Raw genomic sequence first — 22,190 nt, forward strand, 5'->3', positions numbered from 1 at the left:
GTGCATGCTTTCCCTCACTTAGGTCCTTGGTGTGTCGGAACTACTTTCTCAAAAGAGTTTACAATTTGGAAGAATGATAATATCTTTGAGGTTTTCGGAACAAAATTTAATTGATTGATTTGGTTTATCTTCTCTTTTCTGCTACTTTTGGCTAATCGTGAAGATGAGAATGAGTGATGATATGATGAAATTGATGGAGGAAACTCACAAAGAACACCCATGCCCAGGCCGGGATTCGAACCCAGGACCCCTGGCGTCGTAGCCCGCTGTGATAACCACTCCACCTCGGGGTCGGCTTTCGGAACAAAAGATGATTTTTTTTTTAAATTTAATAAATAGCACTTTGATTGACACCATCAGAACAACTCTGCCTGCCCAGACTACTATATAAGATGGAGCATTGGTCAATGCTAAATATACCTCCTAGGGTGAGTTTGGTTTGAGTTTTAGTCCATTTTATGCACAAATAGACAAATCGGGACTGGAGCTACAGTTTAAAGTGGAATCCGAACCATTATGTACCTCCACCGGGTATCGAACCCAGGACCCCTTGATTACATGGCGACGACGTTACCATCGGGGAGGCACTAATCTTCCTGGGCATTGCTGCTCATATTGACTATTCCCCAAACACATCCTGTGTTCGGGACTACCTACACATGAACACATAACACAATACTCTACTCTGAAGAAGGAGACAAAACGTTCACATATAAAAAACTAAGCACAGTGATTAGAAGTCCATGCAATTTATTATAAATTAACCACCACTGACCAATTACAAAGAAGTGAAAAAAGACCTTCGAAAATATAAAAAAAAAGGTAAAAGTGTTCCCCTGTGCTTAGCACCACGCCATGAAGGCGTATAGGGGGTGTGGGGGTAACGCCACACACTTTCTTGATCCGGTCGTGAGTGGGGGTGATGTGATCAGCATCACGCCCCTGACCGCCTTTACCCCCCAGGGTTTCCCCCAGGTACCCATGTTATTCGACGCTGGGTGGGCGCCGGGGCCGCTTCCAACGTTAGAAAAGTTCCCGGATTTGAACCGGCCGGGGATCAAACCCGGGACCTTGAGCATGGTAGTCAGACGCGTTACCGACTTTTTTTTTTTTTTTTTTTAAAGGAAAGCCCCTATGCGGAAGATTCCCCCATCACACTTCATTCACTCATATCATTTCATTCATATTTCAATTTCAAGACTTTTCAGGACAGACAATCACAAACATCCATGGCCGAGCCGGGAATCGAACCCGGGACCCCTGGCGTCGTAGCGCGATGTGCTAACCACTCCGCCACAGGGGCCGCCCACTGAGCCACCGCGGCCCCTTCGAAAATATATATATATATATATATATTCCTTCCCAAATCCCCAATACAATTTTGGTGTGTTAGTATACCTTGGTAAGCAATCACGCAATCAGAGAACCAAATAGTGAATTAAACCTTCTCACAGACTTGCCAAATAATTAATAATAAAAATATTTTAGTTTCCCAGAACGTTATATCATACCTTTTAAAATATTTGCCAAAGTACCTATGTTCACTTTATTCACGCGCTAATCAAGACTTCAACTGCTCTTTAAAATCGGATCCGAAACGCCTGAAATTGGATCTGGAACTACTTGATTAAAACAAAAGGTGTAATATATGGAATTACGTATTCTCAATTTTTATCGGAAATGGAGATGGTATTATCAATACCGCGATCTTGACCTCGCATTTTGATTTCATACATTTTGTATAAGACGCAATGTGTTTAATAACCGTGCAAGGAAAAATTCCTTGCAGCTTCACTAGAACAGAACCCAAATCCCACACAGATCGTTGCTTACAAATAATGGTGTTCTCAATTCTATAGATGAGTGTAAGAAATGCTACAGCAACAAACTTTCATCGATAAATAGCGTCAGAGCTCTCCTCCACGTAGGACACACTGTAAACGTTAATGAGTCTAATGCTTGCAGTCTAATGAGACTCTGGAACCTGGAATTTCTATCGGACTAATCATATTTGGAGTTATGTGTTGACCTGTCTCTTGCCTTTATGTGTATTGAGTGCCGCTCTACAGCCGCAGCCTCAGCGTATAACAAAAATTGTAACAATTTGAATATTTGTTTGTGTTTTGCACTGTTCTTGATGAGGAGGTAAGATTCCAGAAGTTATAGTCGAAACATTTGTTGTTTTGAGTTTCTGACTCTGGTTATGTTTTCAGTTGTTAGAGACATTTTCTCTTATTACGCTAAAGATACAAATAGTCTCAGTGTTGATATACCCATATGAATGTTATTAATCAAATTAAATCAATGCCTTCGGCAGCATCAAGGAGCGAAGAACACGTAAGCTGCGCGAATAATAATAAAATTCTTGCATAACAAATGGACAGATAATTGCCTAATAAACGTGTTCCGAACCATTTCCTTGTGTAATTAAGTCAATTAGAAGAATATTGCTCCTAAGCATTTCCTCAAATTGCGGTCGACTTGTTCTTCGTTACGTCGGACGATTGTTATGTTAATGTTCAAGTCAGGAATTCTAATAGCTCCGTTTAATTTTTATGATAGCCCAGTGGTGGAGAAAACTGCACTTACCTTCCGGAAATCGGCGTTTGATTTCATAACCAAGCGAGTAATGCTGGTCAAGTATTTTTGCATTTAAAATTCTGGGCTGTAGAACAGGAACAGTGTAAAGGAATCTACATAGGTAAGATTAGCGTGATCAAAAATTTAAGAAATACGACGCTTAAGATGCTTTGCTTTGTTGATTTGCTTTATTTTACTTCGCTTTTTGTGTCAGTTTTGGATAATTTGCGAAGATGGGGATGAGTGATGACATAATGACATGATGAAATTGATGAATGGACTCTCACAATCATCCATGCTCAGGTCGGGATTCAAATCCGGGACCCCTGGCGGACGCTTAAGATGCGATTGAAAGTCTATCAAATGTAGCGTATTCTTGTCCTACCTCTGTAACCACCAGCAGCAGCCACTGAGAAGTAGCAACGTTATTTATGAAGGAAGTTCATGGCGTCATTGGTCAGTACGTGGTAACGATTTCCACGTGTGACAGAGGTCGCTTCGAATTGTCAGCAAGGCTATGCTTCTTTTAAATGTGACTTCTTGTTACAGGTTTTCAGAGCAACTCTTGTATGTTTTCTGTTTCTGTAAATACCCTCTCACCAATTTATTGATTTCATCATCCATTCTCATCGTCAAGATTAGCCATCGCTATTATCGCTTAGATCTGTGACGAAGGAATAGTTTATAGATTGACTTCCAAACACCAGTCCGAGAAGAGAGGAACCAACTTCGCATCTTTACTTAAATTAGGCTCACCAGACCTCCTTGTTTTACAGAGAGAAATTCCTTTTCTTTGTATTAATATTCTTCTTATTTACCTAATCTTTTATGCCTCTGTCGATGACGATAAATGATGATTAGATGAAATTCATGAAGTGACACTCACAAAGGAACCAGGGCCGGCGGAAGGGGGGGGGGGCGTGCCATCGCCCAGAGTGGCAAATTTTCAGGGCTGCAAAATTTGAAGAGGAGAAAAAAATAAGCCTACTGAAACCTTGAAAGTAATAATATAATATTATATTATCTAACTTGGAAGTTAATATATGCCAACCCACCGTTTTGAAGGAACATATCAGTAGTCTCACTTTAAAACCTCTGAGTGCCACAAGGTGGGAAAGCAGATTCGATGCCTTAACTCCGTTGAGATATCAAGTGGGAGAGGTCTATGATGCGCTCCTTCAAATAATTGGCGACAATAAAACTGTCCAAATGGTCGTACATGAGGCTCAGTGTATTGCAAACCAGTTGTGTCGCTTTACATTCCCTTGCATATACATACATTCTGGTATGACTTTTTACTCCACGTAATGTAATGAGCAAATGTCTTCAAAACATTAATCTACGATGTGTTAGATGCTGTCATATTTCTTGGAAATATATCAGCGCTTTGAAAAAAGCAGGAGTGATGAAAAATGGTAAAGTTTCTTAGACGCCACTTGGTAGCCTGGCAGGACATCCCTCCCTCCACTTGTGGAGGCGTCGGGGGGAGGCGACCTGTGAGTCCCGGTTGATGAGAAAGAATTGGTTTCGAATTTAGATATAGATGATCCAAAGATAAGCAACATTGGGCAGGGAATCGAAAGAAGGAGCAGTTTCAGTATGACGAAACTTTTGAAGATCCACAAAAATGGTACAAAGTGGATTTTTATAACCAGGTCCTAGACGATTATTTTAGCTCTAAGAGGAAGATTTGAGCAGTGATTTCATAGTGAATTGAGGACTAAAAGTGGTAAACGTTGTAAGTGCCAAAAGCGAAAGTGTTGGGAAATCGGATCGTTCAGCACATCAGCCCGTATGAACGTTCACACTAGTCCCTTTTTACACGCCCTTTGAACTACTTAGAGGGCTACCAACCACTTTTCACGTTTACCACATTATCAAGCATGGCACATTTCACACTTACAGAGTTTACCAATTTTATTCTTCAATTTTCAATTTATTTTATGATATTAGTAAACATAAAGACATGCTATCTGATTTTTTGTCTGAAAAGTGTAGAAAATTTGCCGGAATGTTAACACATGAAGGCTACTGAATTTAAAGATCAACTAAAAGTGCTTTCCGCTATAATAAAACAATTATACCAAAGGATACCAACTGATAAAGGGTCATGATTTTGCAATTAATGTGAATGTTGCACTTAGAATTTTATTAACTTGTCGGTAACCGCGGCAAGTGGCGAACAATTTCTTTTTTTTTTTTAAATTAAGGCTAATGAAAATACTATCTTCAGTCAATCATGTCTGAAACACGCGTGTTTTCATTTTATGCAATACAGCATTATACGAAAAATAATATTACATGCAAAGGTAAAGGTAAAGTTCCCTATGTCATGAATGCACATTTAGGGGATGTGAGGGTAGGGTAACACACATTCTCGATCTAGGCCATTTTGGAGGTGATGTGGTCAGCACCACTCACCTCGGAGGGTTGTCCCCAGGTACCTATTTATTTGAGGCTGGGTGAACCCCAGAGCTGCTTTATGCGGGGACAACGCAGGAAAGAATTTAGACCTCAGATCACCCACGCGGGAGATCCGGGAATATTGCATGTAATTCTTTTAAAAATCCAATCATATATCACAGACTTACAACGGTAAACATATGAAGTCAAGCCTCCTTAATTTATTTCTCCTAATACTTGTTACATTTAAGATACGTTTGAGAGAGAGAGAGAGAGAGAGAGAGAGAGAGAGAGAGAGAGAGAGAGAGAGAGAGAGAGAGAGTTTTCATAAAATACAAATAATATAAAATTAGTGTCGCATTTTTTAAACTTTAATTGTGGTCAAGCGAGATATCCATTTGTGCTTAATAGTATTGAAATAGCGTAACAAGTCTCATTATTTAGTTTGTAGTTTGATGTTTTACTTAGGAATATATTGATTTTCAATTTCCTTTTGCTGTGTAAGGAGAGGGGGCGTTCGAAAGGTAGCGGCATCTGCCGGCACCGCCCAGGGCGGCAAAATGACTAGCGCCGGCCCTGAAAGGAACATCCATGCACAGCCCGAGCCCGGGCCTGGGCCTGGGTGCACCAGCGAGTCGACCACTCGACAGGGTGGGCCATGAAGGTAGCATTTTCCCACTTCTATAGTGCCCACAGTATTGCAATTCCTTTAGTTCCAAAGTTTTGAAATTTCGTTGAAACGAAAATTAATATTCGAACAGGGAAAACGAAAACACACTGAGGTCGGGTAACTCTACACCACTTCACTGTGAATGATTTCACTTGCTTTTTGGCGCTCTAGAAATGAATACCATGGACTGTTCTTCCAGGAAATAAGTAGCACAGTTACTTCAGCGTGTGAGCTCCCTAACTTACACTGAGAGCAGCAAAACAAGATAAAACAGAAACAATGGAACTCTAGTTGCGTCAATCAGCTTAAGGTTAGAAAAAAATTAACCATAAGAGATGTTGCATTGTTGGTAGTACTACATAAAACCCTGCAGCGTAAAACCCATTTATGAGCCACGGCCTACCAAGAGAATTTTATTTGAGTGACTAGTGATCAGGGCATGGAGTCTCATCGCTTCATTTTTATTAATTTCGAGACCGGAGTCCGCTGCTATTGCTTTCGAGGAACACTGAAATTTTGGAGATCGGACCCACTCCCACCAAGAGTGAGAGTGCTAACCAGTAGGATACGGGAGAGCTATGTTCATACATGTTATTATTAACATAAGACAATCGCCATAATATTTTAACCTTGCCTAATAGGATTCCGCAAGCTAAGCGTAGTTTTCAACGGCTAGTTAGACTATTGTGCAGAGAAGTACCAGAACAATACACGATGCTCTTGAAGCGTGATCATTTCATAGTGATTAGGTACTGTGGTGGCCTTCGCAGGCCGCTGAGTGGAAAGACAGACAAACCGACAGACACCGGCGTTTCATCTGCCCAATAAGCTGGCTTCATGCAAGGACAAAGATATACAGTACTGTATGCTCTGTCCCCGGTATCTGTGGAGCAAGGCCCCGCAAGGAAGGGGCGAAACTCGAGTGGGCAGAGCGAAGCAGTACACGATGCTGCAAAGGCTGGTAATTGCAGTCTCTTTCCCCTCTCCACGAAATCCCATTCCCTCTGACATGTTCATTGGTGAAACCACTACTTGAGAGACACTTGGTTTCGTTCGCTTGCTCCAGAGATACCCGAGACAGAGTGTAGCTCAAACACTCAAAGTGAACGCTGCTTAATAAGGGCAAGTCAACGTAAGAATGCTGAGAATGAGTAAAGGAAAACAAGTGTATTAATTCTACAAATTGGATTCGAATCCCTGGAAGTCCGAGACTGAACGTCGCAGGTCATTTGCAATGTTGTATTGAATGAGCATGCTGCGGTAGAATCCCAATAAAATTTAAAAATGAGATGCATAAATAGATAGTGCCTCCCCACTTACTATATACATATTTCATTTCCAGCACTGATGTACAGCACTTTCATCATTGAAGAAGAGCTGTAACAATATTTCCAAGGAGGGAGGATTATGCCATTCCTGCATTGAAAGACCCAAAATATTTTCTCTCATCGTAGACATTTCTATATTTTAAAAATTGTTTCTCGTATTATAAATTGCGTACCATTCTACGAGCATGTTCACTTTAAATATATCAAATATACATCTTAAATATATCAAAAAGGTGTGTGTAAAGAGAGATACAGAGAAGAGGAAGATTCCATATTGTACCTACATTGGAGCATCGAAGTGGGTTAAGGGAGTCAGAATCCACTTGAGGATTTAATTTTATTGAAAAATTAGGTTAATTAATCTATTTTCCCCTGTTTTCCTACCAATAATGTCATTCAAAACGTTTCTTAGCAGTATAGAACTTCAAAAACTTAAAAAAAAAAAATCTGGATGTGCTTATGACCTACGATTTCTGTGAGGTAAAAGTCAGATGATAATTAAAATGAAGTAAGTTTTTAGTGGTTTATAGGTTGAAAATATAAGAAAAAATAGGAAGAACATACTTGATTAAAGAATGCAAACAATTCAACAATTTCGTCACAAGCCATATTAGTATACGGATGAGAACGTATCTATGGCAATTGTATTCAGAGAACCACCATGAAGTAGAGCACACATACGTTGGATCGTCGATGTGGTTCAATGATAACGTTTGTCATAGATTCTCAAGTGGAAAATTCAAGTTCGCATGACGCAGAAGTGAAAGACTCATTCCTTTATAACCATCTCGGATACGTGTGTGCAATTTTCATAACATTTATGTAATAAATTATGTAGATAATTTAGCTGATCCTCAGGAAAAAGGAACTTTCCAATGAAGCCATTACATTGAAGAAAGTTAACGTACTAGTGCTTAGGTTTTCTTCCTTTTATTTTTTCACACTTCGAACCAAATGTGGGTATATCTTAGTACTTGATAACATTAACAGGAGATCTTGTATATTTGTCCTCTGAGAAAAATTGATAATTTGACATAAGATTACAGAGGGATATTTTTTACATGTAGATATATTTAAACGACCATAAATCTATTTGAAAGAGAAGATTAAAAATTAATTGAAACAAAACATTGTACTTTGTATGATTCGAAAACAACACACGTTATTATTCAATTGCTAATAGAGATGAATAACAATCTCTTTAGGAACACAATTTCTGCAAAATTTATCAGTTACATTATATGTGTGTGTTTGTCCGTGCACACACAAGCACGCACGCATTGTATGAATGCATGTAATTATGTGTGTGTATATATATGTATATAAAAACACACAAAATGTATCACAGAGATGCCAGGTTGAACCATGATCAAGGCATGGATATATCATTGTGGGTGTCCCAAGTTCCACTTCATCTGTTCATAGAATAGAATAGAATAGAATGATCTTTTTATTTTCATTCTCATTTGCAGAATTTAATCCGATAGTTAGAGAAAGCTATGTAAAATAACTAATATATAATATATATATATATATATATATATATATATATATATATATATATATATACAAAATGTATAACATACATGACGCAAATTATAATTTGGATAGAGAACATTAATTAATTTTGGAGACAGGTGACTTCTAACCTTTTCTTTATTAAGTTTCGTTGTATTCTTACCTAACAAATATATGTATTTGTTATATATATAAAGTCTAAGCGTATCATGTAGCTTAAGAAACGTCAAGGTTAAAATTAATTATGGGCCAGTTATGGCTTCCTCTTATGGAAAACAATAATCATCTATCATCTGAAAAGAGACGAAAATTATATCATGTGTCACAAGTCGCAAATGTCTATCTTTTCTGTATATAGGAACGTTAGTTTGCATTCTTGTTATGTACGTCGGTTTTCTACGTCTCTAGGCCAGTCCCTATAGAATAATGATGAACGATAGGCTGATGTAATAGTTGAGAGAACGAACACACAGAAACAGTCGTGTTTTCGACTAAATTTGAACCCAGATAGATAATCCTTTGAATTCGGCGTTAACTTCTTGTTTACAATAATTTCCCCATCACCTTGCTACTTTAGGCGTGACGGGATTTTTCTGCTTGGTGCATTCATTCAAGGAAAGCAACCATCGCACTTCTTTGTTTCTACGCCTTGAAGCAACGAAACAAAGCCTAATTAACTGCGCCAAGAATTACAAGCAGTACGCTTTGGTCTTTTTCCGGAACTAATATATACTGCTCTGTGTGAAGGCTAGAATGAGTTACGTTTGGTTTTTCACATAACCTGATGATTTCTACTATTTACGAATTAATTTGGGGGATAAGTTCTTTTTAGGGGGGAGGGAATGCAGTGGTCAGGGGTAGGGTGTCTAAATGCAACGCAGGAGATCCGGATTAGGCTCCCTGGTGGTGATCTCAGGTGGAAATTTTTTCCGACAATGTTCCTCCGAGACGCAACTAGTTTCTAATCAGTGGGTAACTAAGGTCAACCCTGGGGAGCACTATGTCGAGATCAAGAACGTTTGGAGTCCTACCTCCGCATCCCCAATGTAGCATGGCTTGGCAACACCCTGTGTGTGTGTGTGTGTGTGTGGGAGGGTGTGTGTGTGTGTGTGTGTGTGTGTGTGTGTGTGTGTGTGTTTACATATGACCGGAGACAGAACAAGAACAGAGTGAGAGAAATCACAGATTAGATTACGAATAACGCATCGCTAGATAACGCAAAGCACTTAAAAATCTGCTCTAGGTTAAAAGTCAACACAATAACTAATGCTTTAATCGATAAAAATACGTGCGTATCTGTAAATAGATAATTTCTTTGTCATCACATTTAAACCAGAGTGATCTGCTCTTGCGTTTGTTGTTAGTTGTAGTCAACGAATAAATAAGGTGGTGAGTAGACAATATGTTCTGTGGTGTTCGAGCGGTTACGGTGTTGGGATTTAAATCCAAAGGGTTCTGCCTGCATTTCTAATTTTTAGTCTATTTCCAAGGGAAAAATCATTGATTTGTTAAAGAAATTGAAAAATTATAATTTTGGCTAAACTATTGTCGGTTATAACAAACTTGCTGCAAGGAGACTGTAACTCAAGACTTGGTTATATAGGGAAAATGTGGAGGAATTATACGCACCTAAGGATACTTACTCATAACTCAAATTGCAATGGAGATAATAGAATTTTAAAAAAAAGATTTATTCAAATTTGAACTCGTGCACTTGCAATTCTCTAACACTTTTTCTTTAAATTAAATCGTGATTTTTTTTTAAGTAATGGCATGATGGTGACGATGTCGCATTGCCATCAAGGTGCCCTGGGTTCGATCCCCGGTGGAAGCATATTGTACGTACAGTGGTTCGGACTCTAATTTAAAGTGTAGGTCCAGATCAGATTGGCCTATCTGAACACAGAGTGGATTTAAAACACACTTTAAACTCACATTGGGGGACGCAGTGGATGACCATTTTATTATCTGACACCAGGTAAGTTGTTTTAAAAGTTGTTGTTTTTTTTGTAAGTTTTAGAGCTTACAGGATGCTTGTTGGGATAGCTGATGGTATGGGACCTATAGGAACGCCAAGACGAAGATGGAGGGATAACAGTTGAGATGGACCTGGAGGAAATCGGTGAGGATGGAAAAGAATTCCAGTGAGGGAGGGGCCATTTTACGCCTATGTTGGTTGACTCTATTTTAGACGCCTTTGTAGAGTGATGGTTTGTTTATTTTAGATGTCAATGCAAAGCGATCGCCTTTTTAACTAACTAACTCTCTAGCCTTATTAAACCCGAAGGTTCATGGCTGCAGCAACACAGGCCTTCCATCTGTCCCTATCTTGAGCAAGATCTATACTCTTTTCCATCCCTATACCGATTTCACTTAGGTCCATCTCAACGTTGTCCCTCCATCTTCGTCTTGGCCTTCCTACAGGTCTCTTACCATCAGGTTTCCCAACAAGAATCCTGTAAACTCCTCTTTCCCATTCGTGCCACATGACCTAAGTGGGCACCTAAGTCTTCTTGATTTAATTATTCTAATAATATTTGGACGTGAATACAAATTATGTAGTTCTAAATTATGTAACCTTCTCCACTCACCTGTCTCCTCATCCCTTTTAGGTCCAAATATTTTCCTAAGGGTTTTATTTTCAAATACTCTCAATTTATGTTCCTCTTTCAATGTAAGGGACCAAGTTTCACACTACAATACTACAGGCAAAATTACTGTTTTGTATATTTTAACTTTTAGTTTTTTAGATATTAGACGAGAAGATAAAAGTTTATGAAGAGCGAAGTAACATGCATTTCCTGAATTAAGCCTACTTTTTATTTCCTCTTTAATAATTTTCACTTGTTAATATTACTCCTAAGTATTTGAATTTGGAAACTGGATCAAACGAGTAGTTATCAATAATTAGATTATGATTATTACCTAACACTTGGTTTCGGCCTGTAAGCATATATTTAGTTTTCTCTTCGTTAACTTCCAAACCTATCTCTTTAGCAGTTTTGATAAATATCTTAGCATTATTCTTAATTGTATTTATATCATCCCCTAATAAGTCTACATCATCTGCATATGCTAACGACTGAGTCACAGCATTTAATTTTAGTCCTTCGTTAGTTTCTTTTACCTTCCTAACAGCATATTCTAAGGCAAAATTAAAGAGCAATTGAGATAATGCATCTCCTTGTTTTAAACCATCATGAATTGTAAATTTGTCAGACACATTAATACCCACACGAATTTTACTTTCTGTTTCACTGGTGCATACTTTTATCATACTAACAAGCTTCTTAGGTATTCCAAACTTGACTAATATATTATATAACTTATCTCTTTTGACCGAATCATATGCTTTTTTGAAATCAATGAAAGCTGATGGACATTTTGATTATATTCCCACTTTTTTCAAGTGTCTGTCTAATTTGAAAACTTTGATCTGTAGTTGATCTGTTACGTTTAAATCCACATTGATAATCACCTATAATTTCATTAGCATATGGGGTTAGTCTTGTTAAAGAATGTTAGATAATATTTTATATGTTGTTGAGAGTAGAGAAATTCCACGGTAATTATTGCAGTTCATTTTATCACAGTTTTTATACACAGGAACAATTATTGATTCTTTCCACTGTTGAGGTATTTCTTCTTTATTCCATATTAAACCAATTAATTTATGAATTTGACATATTAATGAATTTCCACCATATTTAATTAACTCAGCTGGTATTAAATCAATGCCAGGTGCTTTGTTATTCTTTAGCCTTTTGATAGCATCTTTAACTTCAGTCAAGTTAGGTTCTGGAACTAAAGGTTCTGCTGTGTGGACTTCATTTACTTCTGATTTATCTCCTACATGAACATTTAAAAGGTCATTAAAGTAGTTCTTCCATCTATTTAGAATATCGCTTGGGTCAGCTAGAAAATCACCGTCTTTATCTTTTATCAAGTTTACTTTAGGTTGCCACCCCTTTCTAAATTCATTTACACCTTTATAGATAATAAAAGGGGATCGATAGTCATGTATTCTTATTTAATTGAATGTTTTTCTGATAGTTTTAGACTACTTGTATTTGATAGTTTAATTTTAGTTTAATTTAGTTTAGTTTAGTCCTCATAGGAGGACGATTGCATTTTACTCTTATGTTAACTGATTATTTATTCTTAATTTTAATTTTGATTTGAGTTTTAAGTCTACTTTGTGCACAGAAGGCTAATCGGGACTGGATATACAGTTTAAAGTGGAATCCAAACCACTATGTGCCTTAGCCGGGACACCTTGATTACAAGCTGATGGCGTTACCACTACGCCATCGGAGAGGCTCTATTGTTAGTTCTAGACGTCCCGGTAAGCATCTCTACAAGTCAGACAGTGGAGATGGCTTCATTTTATGAAGGCAGGATCGCCTTTTCCGACTTTTGATGGGGAGAGGAGAGTGATCACCATTCAGCCTCATGTTAATTATCAACTTATTAGTCCCGTGCTAAGGGGGCCGTTCCCTCCGCCCTCTTGATCCACTCATGTAAATAGCTTCAAACCACCTTCAACTTTGTAATCTCACCTGCTGTCTTGATTAAGGTCGAAGTTCTGCAGATCTTCTCTCAACAGCCTTTCCTCCAGTATTATCTGCTCATCTTTATGACTTTTAATAGTAACTCAACTTTGAAAAGACGAAGAGTTATTCTTCCTTTATTGTGTGATCGGCTTCTTGCCGATAACTCATCAACAATAAATTCCGCTTCTTGCGTGAAATGATCCTCTTTCGTTTTACTTTTATTATACTTTTATTATTTTGTTGCTTTCTCACGTTTCCCTTTCATCTGAGTGAAGAAAGTAATTAACTGTGGAAGGTCAAATCGCAAGTGAGCCTATTCTTTATTGTACAGTTATGGCCACTTTTGGGTTGTAACAATTCTATTGGAAGTCATTATAACCCAGAAGTGTCCATGACTGTACTGAACAAATTAGGAGAGTACTTAAGGGTTAGGTAGTACGTTAAACAGTCAAATTTACTATATTGCTGCCTCCCCGATGGCGCAGTGGTAACGTCTTTGCTTTCCACTCAAAGGGTCCCGAGTTCGATACCCGGTGAAGGCACTTATGGTTCGGATCCCATTTAACTGTATAAGTGTTCTAATTTATTATTCATGTGATTTCCTTACATTTTTGGTAAACAGTATATCTTGATTGCCATGATCAACAAAATATTCATAGTAAAGTTGCCCACAGCTGTATTAAAAGTACAAGAGACGTACGTCGCCATTAGGAGGCTGAAGAACTATGGAGCAGATCATATCGCTGCTGTTTTCGGTCTGCTGCATTGACACGTGTATCCCTGTTCTTAAAGAATTGCACGACAGTACAATTAGTTTCTTTGTCGCCACCTAAAACACATTGCCACATTTCCTGCGAAAAAGTGACATCTATTGTTGGAAACGTGTCTTCAAGTTCCTTGTCGAGAATTACGTGAAAAAGGTTACAAAACTACCAACGAGTTTCAGCGTGGGTTTCTTTGTTTAAGATTTATGGTACATAACGCGAAAATGTCACAGGCGTGAAGTGAGCGTTTAATCCTTTCTCTTCCTGCTTTCTCATCAGCGAAATCCAAGAAGTGGTTTGACATTGAGGTTAAGCGGTGGAACAACCGAGCTGAGCTCTCCAGCACCGCGTTTTGGGCCCCAAAATGAGAAGTACTGAGCAACCTCAAGAAAGTGGAACAGACACTTGGGGATGGAGGGACAAAAGGCAAGACATGCATTCAGCTGTCAAGAAAAGAGAAATAGAAGGCATCGAATGAATTTGTAATAATATATGAAGGTATCATCGAATTTTCAAAATGATTGCGGGAGCTCGCTCCTCAAGCTCCCATTCTTTTTTTTTAAAAAAAAACAGCTATTAATTGCATTTATAACTACTCCAGGTTGTGAAACATGTATTTGGGAGGTTTCTGGTTCGACACGTTTGGAAAAAAATATATATGTGAGTGTCTACAGTTGGCCTATTTGCACTATCATAGAATACGAAGTAACAATAAATTATTGACAGTCGAGAGCTCGCTCCCAGGTTCGATTCCTGGGCATGGGTGTTTTTTGTGAGTGTCCCTTCAGCAATTTCACATCATCATTCATAAAATAAACCAAATCACTCGAGAGCTAGCAAGAGGTCAAGAGAGCCAGAGGAGGAAGTAATTTGCTTGTGTTAATTTCAGATTTTCAGTGCGTGCTGTTGGAAATATGAGCAATCAAGCATGGTTCTCTTACTTGAAAATAAGAATAATGTAAAGGAAAGAAAAACTGATTCTCATCTAATCCTTTTTACAAACACGCACGTGAACAAAATGCACACATAATCTAGCTATTTGTAAACTCAGTTTACAAATAGATTTGCATGATAAGCCTCTCCTTCCATATTTGCCAATATGTAGTTAACATCACGTTACCATTTATACATTTATTTGTAATAATTTTTTTCCTGGTTTGGCAATTTGGTGCCTTACATTTTGGTTTTGGAAATCGATTGCTAGAATTGGTTATTTAACAGCTTCCAAGGTTGGTTGCTGCAAATTCATGAACTCGGCATCTTAATAGGAAGTTCACTTTCAGCGACAGAGTAAGTAATGTACTAAATCGTTTTCTTAGCCATTAAATGTAAAATTTACCTAACAACATCACCTTCAGATAATATCTTTTGTTAATCGCCCTATCAAAGATTAACATTGGAGCAGTAGGTCCATTGTCCGTGGAGCCGTAAACGACAACAAATTCATTGTGTTGTAGCCACTGGACCGCGAAAAAGCTCTCTCTTTCCGTCTCTTACATGTAGTCAGATTTCACTTTCCATTTTTCCCATTGATGGTCAGTGTTCGAGAACGATCTTCGACGGATCAACGTCCAAGTTATCAAAGGTTTGTGATCAACGTCATATCAAAGAAGATGCCTGTTTCCACCATAGAAAGTTTGCTTTGAACTTACACAAAGGGCTTCTGTTTGTGTTCTATTGGCACAAAGTCAAAGGACACTTGCGGAAGACAATATCTTGACTTTACAATTCTCACTAAAATTTCTGTTCGGTCAACATGTTAGTCTCTAGGTCGGTACACAAGAACAATGAGGCTACTAATTGGATGAATAGGCTTAAAATGATTCCTGTATGAAAACTTTTTTCAGTTGGAAGAAGAGAACACAGTCTACTTTCATCCTACCAGTAAAAAAGAGTTTAGAGTTTTAGTTTTAAGTTCACTTTATGCACAGATAGCCTAATCGAAACTGGACCTACAGTGGGATCCGAACCACAGTGCAATGTGCCTCCACCGGGTGTCTATCAGCATGGGCGACGAAGAGAACTGAGGATGAATGCATGAAATAGATGAGGAAACAGCACGAAGAAACATCAGCCGTATCGATCAAGCACGTTGAGTGTTCGACTCACGATCTTCTTCCGAAAGTTGTACACTCTGTCAGATATCTCTGGAGCAGGCGAACGAAAACAAGTCTCTGCGCAAGCAGTGACGCGAGACGGCTCCACCAATGAACAAGTGAGAGGAACGAGATTGCATGTAAGGGGAAAGCGACTGCAGTTACCAGCCTTCCCAGCAGCGTGTACTGCTTCGCTCTGGCCACTCGATTTCCCCTCTTCTCTGCCGTTATGCGTGACTTTGCTCCAGATATAGTTGGGACAGGGTATAGGTTCCAGGGAATTGATGTTTCGTTGCGTTTGTTCTTACATATATATCATGCTACACCTACTCTTCCTTCATCCCCATCGCCGCGATTAAATTCAGTAAATAGGAAATCAACGTTAAATGACCAAAAAAAGAAGATTCGAACACAGGACCTCTAGTATTGAAGGCCTCCCCGACGGCGCAGTGGTAGCGTCGTCGTCTTGTAATCAAGGGGTCCCGGGTTCGATACCCGCTGGAGGCACACAGTGGTTCGGATGCTACTTTAAACTGTAGGTCCAGTCTCGATTAGCCTTACTGTGCATGTGGACTTAAAACACCAAATCAATTAATCAAATCTAGGATTGAGAAAAGTTATTTTTATCTTTCTATTTCGTTTTGAAAATAATGTACTACATGCGTACAATGTTCTTCATGATTGGATCTTAAGGTTTATAAAGGAATTTATTGGGGCATAAAATAACACTTGTAATTTGTAGAACGATAAAGACTTATCTGCATACTGATCAGTCCAAGTGCCCGGAAGGACAACCGGAGGGCAGCGATGTGGCACTTCCGTGCGCTTCGCCCCGCTGAAGCCACGAAATTGTGTGAGGCGTGTTTTGTGTTGTGTGCAGCTCTTTCCCCCCCTCTTTTTTTTTGCTCAAAAGTATGTGAAAACCTCCTCACACCATTAGGAGGTCGGTGGCATAGCGTGTACCGTTCGGCAATACCTAAACACAATATTTACTGCATTTATATACTCCTTTCTCTTTTTCTGGAAGTCTATGGTTTGATTCGATTTGTTTGATTTGATTTACTTTACTTCGCTTTTCTGCCACTTTTGGTTAATCGCGAAGATGAGGATGAGTGGTGATATAATGAAATTGGTAAAGGGACGCTCACAGAAACTATCCATGCCCAGAGTCGAGATTCGAACCCGGGACCCCTGGCGTTGTAGTGTGATAACAACTCTGCCACGGAGGTTGGCATTTCAAGTCTATGGATAACATGTTTTAGGGAAAAATAGTTTTATTTTTATATGATGTTCCTAGTCTGTGGCAGTCACGTTTAATATGCCACTAAATAATATACAAAAATGGATATTAGGGACCAAAAGTGCATTTATTTATCCAGTTTTCTTGTTAGCTGGGGAGCGAAGGTGAGAGCATTCTCCCCCTGGCCTCTGCCTGAAGCCGTTACTGGTCGAGCCCTGCAAATTGGTATTGTTCATTTCAAATTAGAAAAGAAAGAAAAAGAAACAGGTATTTAGAGTTTCAACAGAAAAACAAAGTAAGAATTGTGAAAATTTGAGTGTAAAATGCTGGAAACAGGTAAAAACTTCATGCGTTCATATTTTGCCAAATCCAACGAACGAATAGTTCCATGAGTTTTTAAAATTCCAAAAATATTACATTTTATCTGAGAGGGAGACTTCATTAATAATATTTCCATTGACGTTCAAATATTTTTTTTTTTTGCACGAGGTCGAGGTGTTTTATAATCAATAACATGGTAGAATAACTATGCATTTCGGTACATTAACCTCACGTAATGTTAAAAAAAAAATTAAAACAATTGTTCTGGATGATCACTCATCTTGAGTATCAAGTAGATGTATATCTTCAAGGATATAAAAATAATAATAATAATAATAATAATAATCGTCATTATTAGAGCGGGCGTGTTTCGTCATCGAGGGCCGCTCATACAACAGACGGTTGTCTGAGAGATTAATAAAATACAAAGAGTATACATTAAAAAAAATGAAAAGTATTACATAGCTACAAGCTTAATAGATATGGATTAGATATAAAAATGTAAATTGAATACAAATATAAGATATAAGAAAATAAGGATTACATGTATGAAGTAAACTAAGGTATGGGAACTCCATCACAAATGTTTAACCAGCCAGAGGAGCAGTTTTCTTTGCCTCTGATTTTTACACGTTGCTTCCTGCCAGAAAGGTGCGATGTAAACCAATTGTAAACCAATTGTGGGTGCTGCCAGTAACCCCAATGCTAGTGAGTAGAACTTCATTGTGTACGCAATCGAATGCTTTAGAGAAATCAAGGCATGCAAGTAACGTGATTTTGATTTCATCGATAGTTTTTTTTTTGCATATCATCAGCAACTTTCAGAATGGCTGTTTTGGTTCTGTGATTGGACCGAAAATCAGATTGATGCTTCGAGTAGATGGGGGTCCCTTTGGGAGCTTTTTTTATTGCTTTTTAATTGGTTGGTTGGTTGGTTGATTCAGTGTTTAAGGCCACTTTATGCACAGTAAGGCTAATCGAGACTGGATCTACAGTTTAAAGTGAAATCCGAACCACTACGTGCCTCCACCGGGTATCGAATTCGGGATCCCTTGATTACAAGGCGACGACGCTACCACTGCGCCATCGGGGAGGCCTACTTTTTAATTGATATTAATGGGTTTTTATTCAGTATCGAGGGGTGATTCTATTGTTAATTAATTAAGTGGAGAGTATAGGGGAGGGGGAGGGAGATGAGTCATGGATGACTCATGCCGTCGAGGGAGCTTGGATTTATTGATTTTCAATTAGCGTACAATAGATACTATTATGTATCCCGTTTTCACCCTAATCTAACCCTATTTTTGTACTTTACATACACGTTACAGCCGGATATGGTCACGAATGATTCATGCCGTCGAGGGAGCTTGGAATTAATGGTTTTCAATTAGTGTACAATAGATACTATTATGGAACCCGTTTTCGGCCTATTCTAACCCAATTGTTGTATTTTGTATACACGTTAAAGCCGGATATGAGTCTTGAATGATTCAGGCACACGTGGGAGCTTAGTTTTAATGGTTTTCAATTAGAGCACAATATATACTATTATGTATCCCGTACAACAATAGGGTTAGATTAGGCTGAAAACGAGATACATAATAGTATCTATTGTGCGCTAATTGAAAATCAATAAATCCAAGCTCCCTCGACGGCATGAGTCATCCATGACTCATCTCTCTCCCCCTCCGCCTATACTCTCCACTTAATTAATTAACAATAGCGTCACCCCTCGATTCTGAATAAAAAGCCCATTAATATCAATTAAAAAGCAATAAAAAAAGCTCCTAAAGGGGCCCCCTTCAACTGCTTCGGAAAGCTAGATGTGGCTATTACGTGTGTGAATAGCTGTTCATGTACAATGCCCTCCAGAATTTCAACATTATTTTGAGCATGCTTATTAGGGTGTATCGAAATATTTTTTTTTCGAAATTCAAAAACATATAGTGCGCAAAAGTTGCATTATTGTGCCAATACATCACACAAAAAGAATTAGTCAAATTGAAAGATTTCTTGCCGCGACTCTTCAGGCTTGAACTTTACTTCTTCAATGATATCATTAAGATTGTACTTGGTGGATTTACAATGTATTGTGTAATTAAATTCACGGGAAAAGGTAAAGAAAATAGCTTTGTGTTTATCTACACAGTACAATGAACCAGCGAGAATAGGAAATTTTGGGTCTATAGGGTTGGGAATGGGAAGAGGGAGGTGGAGCAGAGGTCAGAGACCGTCGTCACCACATGCTATTGCATGGGCGAAGGGTTGCTGCCAAAGTTGTTCACGCGGTTGTGCTAAAACTTTTCACGTACACTTAATTTCAGCCCTGCATTTTAGTTTCAACATCGAAGTTTCAGAATTCAGTAGTGTTTGTGCTGAGAACAGATTTGGATGTGTGTGTGTTTGTGGTGACCATGGCTACCGCTAAATCATCTGTTCGTACAAGAAGCAACATAAGTACGAGTTACGAATCTCTATTCGGAACTCCTTGTGCTTTCAGTTCCAGGACGTTACCTTCATACAGTGATGTGATGATATGCTATAGACTTACTCATCTAGAATTGAAAGGGGAGGGGAGAAAAGAACCAGCGATTCGTTCCATTTGTGAAGAAGTGGCAAAAAAGTTGGGAGAAGTGTGGTTGCGATCCTCAGTTCCCACAGTTTCCTTTTATAGGATTACTAGTATGATAGATGAATACCACAAAAGTGTTAGGGCTATTTTGAAAAATGTGAAAAAAAATAAGCAACCAGAAAAAACTAGAGAAATTTAAAGAAGATTCCTAAAAACCTTTTGATATTGCTAGTTGCAAATGTGCGGATTTCAGTTCTTGAAGATGTGAAAAATCTAAGAAAATACCTGAAAAGGAGAGACAGTTTATTATAGATCAGAGAACAGACAGAAAAATGGCAGTAGGTACCGTCGATATACTGGAAACTAAAACTTTTCTGAAAAGGGAAGAAAGGAGAGTAAGTAAACGTGCTGCCGTAGAAGATGATTTGCAAGAACCGTCGACCAGTGGGATGCAAGCGACAGCATGTGATTCAGGCAGTTCGTCAGAAGTGGAAACCGTAAGTGACAGTGATCTTATCCCCTAGAGTCTCGACCAAAGAGGCGGAAAAGACAATCTTCAACACAGATGAGGGCACCACTTCCAACTTTAGCTAAAGTAAAGGATGAAACTGGTGTGCCTTTAAAAAAGGTAGCTGCTATCGCTTCTGCTGTTTTAGAAGATTTGAACATAATTTCACACAAAGATCAACAGAAAGTGATAGACAAAAGTAAGGTTCAAAGAGAGGTTGCAAAAAACCGTAGTTTTGTGCAAAATAGAGATCTTAATGAAGGCATTAAACCTCAACGTTTATATTTTGACGGTAAGTAGGATGAGACTGTAATGTTAAAGAAGATTGGCGATCAAAAACACAAAAGAACTGCAAATGAGGAACACTACGTGTTAGTTGAAGAACCAAACAGTCGATACCTTGGCCATGCATCGGTGTCAGGATCATCCACTGTTATTAACATTGGAAGTTCGATAATTCAGAAGCTGAAAGATAATAATGTGAACTTGATAGATCTGAGGGCAGTTGGTTGCGATGGAACTAATATTAACGTCGGAGTTCGGGGGGGGACTCATAAAATTTCTCGAGAACCACGTTCAAAGACCTTTCCAGTGGTTAACTTGCCTCCTGCATTTCAATGAATTACCACTTCGACACGTGCTGAAGACAATTGATGGACACACAACAGGACTTTATACATTTTCTGGCCCTGCAGGAAAATGCTCCATAATTGTGAGGACAGGCCAGTTACGAACTTTGAGGCTATACCTGCCGAAATGCCAGCCTTAGATATACAAGATTTGAGCTCAAATTAGCAGTACCTTCTGCAAATATGTCATGCTGTAATCACTGGCAAGTGCGACACACGATTAGGAAACAAGAGGCCCGGAAAATTATCTCGTGCTAGATGGCTTACTACTGCCTGTCGCCTGCTTCGCCTTTACATTTCCACAGAAAACCCAACAGAAGAACTGAAGATTCTTGCTTACGTGTTGTGTATGTTTATGCCCCTGTTTGGTTCTCTGTGAAATCAAACGCGACATGCAAAGATGGTGCTAGGCACTTGTATCTGGTTCCTTGAGGAACCTTTGAAAACTGTAGTGAGTAAGGTGTAGCCAGGAATTCATTTTTTGCTCATTCAGAGAATTTGCTGCTCAGTATGCTGACAGATGATAAGCGTGAAGTCAGAGAAATATCTGTGAGAATGATTTTAGATGCTCGGGCAAGGAAAACATCCGGTGAAGGGTCAATACGTAAGTTCAAAGTGCCAGAAGTAAATTTCATGGCAGAGGACTACATCAACGTGATAGACTGGGATGTGTGCCTTGTAACAGAGCCTCCCTTAGTTGCCCATTTTAATTCCGAGGACATAGAAGATGGTGGATGACCAGAATATTGCTGAAACAACAATTGCTAAAATAGTGAGCATCTGTTTGTGGTGAAAGAGAAAGAGATGCTATATCAGATCTAAACTTGATGCAAGAAAGCAATTACCAACATGTGAGAAGAAATCTGATTGTTTTGAGCAAAGAAAGAATTGAAACTGAAATTAAAATAACAGTTATGGGGAAGGCAAAGTGGATGGAGGGAGGGTGGGATGGAACTCGCTGGCAGCCACCTACATGCGGTGAGTTCTGGGTTGGTGCAACCTGCAGCA

The sequence above is a fragment of the Lepisma saccharinum genome, chromosome 2, assembly GCF_977018435.1.
Source record: "Lepisma saccharinum chromosome 2, izLepSacc3.1, whole genome shotgun sequence".
NCBI classification, from domain to species: Eukaryota; Metazoa; Arthropoda; class Insecta; order Zygentoma; family Lepismatidae; genus Lepisma; species Lepisma saccharinum.